Here is a 4,380-nt window from a genome sequence, read left to right as displayed (position 1 = left end):
ATAGTAGTTAAGTGTACAGGCTGGATTTGTAGCATCTGAATTAGAGTCCCTGGCTCTCCACTTAAACCACCCATGTGAGCCCAGGTGTGTTCTTTAACCTCCATTCACTCTGTGAAATTTCAGACAATAAGACTGTCTACATCAGGGGTGCCTGGGTGGCTCAGGGGTTAAGTGTCTGCCTTCAGCTCGGGTCGTGATCCCAGGGTCCTGGGATCGAGCCCCACATCGGGCTCCCAGCTCTGCGGGGAGCCTGCTTCTCCCTCTGCCTGCCGCTCCCCCTGCTTGTGCTCTGTCTCTCTCTCTCTGTCAAATAAATAAAATCTTTAAAAAATAGACTGTCTACATCAGAGGATTATTATGAGGATTAAATGAGAGAATCCATTGTTTTAAGAACTACGAGAGACAATGCACACAACGTATTATGAACAACGCCTACCACATAGCAAATGCTCCATCCATGTGACCTTTAGGCCCCTCCCTTGTCATTCATCCTAATGTGATTTAACATGGTAAAGTATTTGGAGCTATAACATGCTGATTTGCTCTAGCCCCTCCCCCATTTCTTTAGGAATATCTTCCATTTCATAACCCATATACTGTCATGAATCTTTCCTCCAACCAACTCCCTGACAGTTCCCCAGCCCAACTCCCAAATTTTTGTTTGGGAGGGGGCAGTGTCCACGTCAGGGATGCCTATAGGGACACACAGGACCCTCCAAGAGCTCGGATCAGTCTCTGCCCCGTGATTTAGCTACAGTCTCACCCACCCCAGCTCCCACCAGGATCCTGAACGCTGTACAGGAAAATGACTACAAATAGAGCAGTGGGACAGCCCAGCCTCCCAGAGTTCTGTAGCACAGTACCCTCAAAGCCTCGTTATTATCAGGAAGATTTGGAGGCTAAACTGGTTTGTGATGACATAGTGGGATGAAACACAAGGACATAGTGGGATGAAACAGGCTGCCTACCGTTCTGTTGACCTTGATTTAGCACACTTTATTTATACAGTGTATAAAAACACACACACTACCAGAATGAATTCTGCCAGCCAGGTAAAGGCCAACCCAGATTGGTCTATTCATTCAAGATGGCCCTTTCCTTAATACTAGACAGAGGTTTATAGAAAGAGGTTCACTCTTATCCATAAACCCCAAATTACTTGACGTAACAGGCTTTCATTACGTAGCTGCACTAGGCCAGTTCCTCGCCTGACCCCCAGCACTACGCAGGAGAGCCCCCTCGCCCCTCTCTAGCCAGAGGGAACCACATCTCAAATTTTTAAGGGTAATTCTCCAATCAGAACGTGTTATTCAGGACCCCCAAATTAGAATTTCTGAACATAATACCTGAATTTTGGTATTTTTCCCCCTTCCTTCCACAGACTACAGGAAAAAGAGCAGAGACCTCAGGGTTGAGGTCTGCAGTCAGCTGCCGTCAAGAACAAAAGAAAAAGACTCCATCAAGCAGTTAACCATCTGCTAACCAGAGCACCACCTGGAAATAGGACCCTTCAGAACTGACAGATAGTCTGTGTTTTTAAGCAGGTGAGATCCAGCAGCGTGAGTGACTTCTCCCCCACATCACAAACCGCTCGATGGAGGCGGTGTTGTTGCTAGTCGGCCCCTTCACCACCCGTCTCCGCATCCCCTCCGCTCTCAGCTGTTTCCTGACTCCACAAATACACCGCTAACATAAGCCAGGAGTGGGTGGAATCCCGTGCTGCTACAGAAGGTCCACTCAAGCTTGACACTTGAGACCTCCCTCATCGCTGGGCTCTTCCAGGCATGGGCACCACGGATTAGCTTCCAGGTGTGGACTCTGCCAAATGGGACTTGTCATTAGGGGTCACACACATTTAGAGCAGGGAGAGGAGGTAACAGGAAGAAACAGGCCTCCTGCTGTTCTCCTGACATTTATCCCGAGCCAGTGGGGTGCATGTTTATTTCAACGTAAAACAGCTGTGTCACATAAACACAGCCTGCAGTAAAGAAAAACAAGAACCGAGTGACTAGGGGAGAAGGAAAATGATTACGATTGAAATATTTACCAGGTGAACAACACACACACACACACCCCACCCCACCAAACACACCCAGAAAATTTGTTATTTTAGTTATGAAACATTGCATTGGCTAAGGTTCTGGTAATAAAAGATATGATTCACATAAATGACCGGGCTTCAGCTTTAAGTGAAACTGGAGGGGCGAAAGTGCTGTGTTGACAGCTTTGCAGGTAGAAATATGCAAAAAGCAGCTGGTTTGGGGGTCTTGGCACATGTCAGCAAACTGAATCACGGCTCATGACTTTTCATGGGGGTGCCGACATCTCCATTCTCCGCTTGTGAAAAAGTCTGGGTGCCACTTAAACCTTAGCCAGGCCACCGGGAGCCAACCAACAAGCTTCTAACAGCATTTTCTACTTACTATTCTGGATGCGAAGCGGACTGGTGTGGATCACTGTTGGCTTCCATGGGCACTCTCCCCTTCGGCGAGAAGCAGCCTGGACAGGCCAGGTGGGACAGTCACTCTTCCGGGTCCTGCCCGTCCTACCCCGTTCCTCACCCCAAGCACTTGTCAGTATCTTTGGCAGTGCTTGTGAAAACACTAACTGCTAGGACCTCCTCCTATCCCCTGAGTTTATGATTCGGTACATCTGGAAGGCAGAGGGTGGGGAGGATTGGAAATTTGCATTTCTAACAAGTTCCCAAGTGATGCAGATGCTGCTGGTCCAGAGAGGAGGCTTGAAGAACTTTTATATGAGGTAAACGTGGGGGCTGGAGTCATCTACTCAAAATTTGGTTATATCTTCACTATTTAAGCCTGAACTGCCTTTGGTATCCAGGGAAAAACTGTTGATGCTGAAACAGACCCTCAGGCCTAGAGCTGACAGGAGGAGACCTGTTCCTTGAAGAGAAAGACAGAAATGTCTTGGACTTGGACTTGGTGCCTATAATGTGGCCCATCACCTTGGAACATCAAGTCTCAAGGGGCCAGATTCTCCCATTGCCTGCAGAGACCAGCAGGGAAGCCACACATCATGAGACACTGAGCGGTTCCTTCCCCACGCTTCTTGCCTGAATGGCAAGATTTTATTAGGGACCCTTTCTCCTTACTCATAACTAGTGTTGCGCAAATCATTTAGAGAAAAAGATCAAGGGAGACTGTGGAATATAGTTGAATGAGGACAAAATATTCTTGTTCTTCTTGAATATTTCCCCATCCGCCTCCACGGCAGATTGCCAAAACTGTAGAACATTCAGTGAAACAGTTTCATATTATGGATCCACATCACCACTGAATTTAACCTGCCACTCTAATTTATCTGAAACTTCATATTACGGATAAGAACCTCCACTTTTTTGCTCATTACCAGAAACATTAACTACTTTTTGTCATGGAAAAAAACTGGGATACATCACAAGAATTACTCCACAAGCCTAGAACTTCAAAGTCTCCCTGAGATGGGGCTATTTGCTTGCCAGCTTGGGGACTCACTCCCACATGCTAGCCTCGAAGCGTGTGTTTCATCAGAATGATAAATTACAACATATCATGGAGCTTTGAGTTTGAAAGAACAACAGTTAAATCCTGACATGCTAAGGGTTGGCTGGCCTGTGCTGACTCGGACTCCAGGTGCCAAGCCAGGCCCTACACGAACCGGCCATGGGCTCTTGCTCAGGTCACACAGTCCTTCGGGGCCCCACCTTTCTTATCTGTGCCCTGACCACTCTCCTGACTGGCTGGAAGATCACTGTTTTGCAAGGCAGCGGGTTCCATTGTTGCTCAGCTTATTCCAAAGTCAAAAGGTTCTTCTGCAATTTGTGCCCAAGTGTGATGCTCTTTCTCGGCTGCTCACTCTCCCTAGTTGTGCCTTCCAGAAAAAACACAGAAAAGCCTCCTCCCTCTTCAGACAGCTTCCATGTCCCCTTTAAATCTTCTCTAGAGTTCCCATAACAGACTACCCAAAAATGTACTATAACTCTTGACAAATAGGAGATATTCAATAAATGTAAGTTAAATAAATGAGTAAGTGAATGGAGGGGTAAGTGCTTGAGTGAGCACAGATATTAGCCTTCCTGGGCTAAGTACAGTTGACTTTTGACAGTTACTACATTAACACCTGCAGTTTTAACTATTCATAATGACTCTAAAGGCCCACTCCTTATAGTAATTGGTCCTTTGGTTATGGCAAAAAAAAAGTCTGGATTGATGCTACCAGGTTGGTATGACATTTAAGTCATTTAAATCGCTTAGTTCATTTTGATTTATGAACACTACAACAAAAACTTATGATGTACTACATGCTGGCTAACTGAACATGAAAGAAAGAAAGAAAGAAAGAAAGAAAGAAAGAAAGAAAGAAAGAAAGAAAGAAAGAAAG

Source organism: Neomonachus schauinslandi, chromosome 7, assembly GCF_002201575.2.
Source record: "Neomonachus schauinslandi chromosome 7, ASM220157v2, whole genome shotgun sequence".
Lineage (NCBI taxonomy): Eukaryota > Metazoa > Chordata > Mammalia > Carnivora > Phocidae > Neomonachus > Neomonachus schauinslandi.
The sequence above is the reverse complement of the archived record's forward strand: the minus strand, read 5'-3'. Positions refer to the sequence as shown.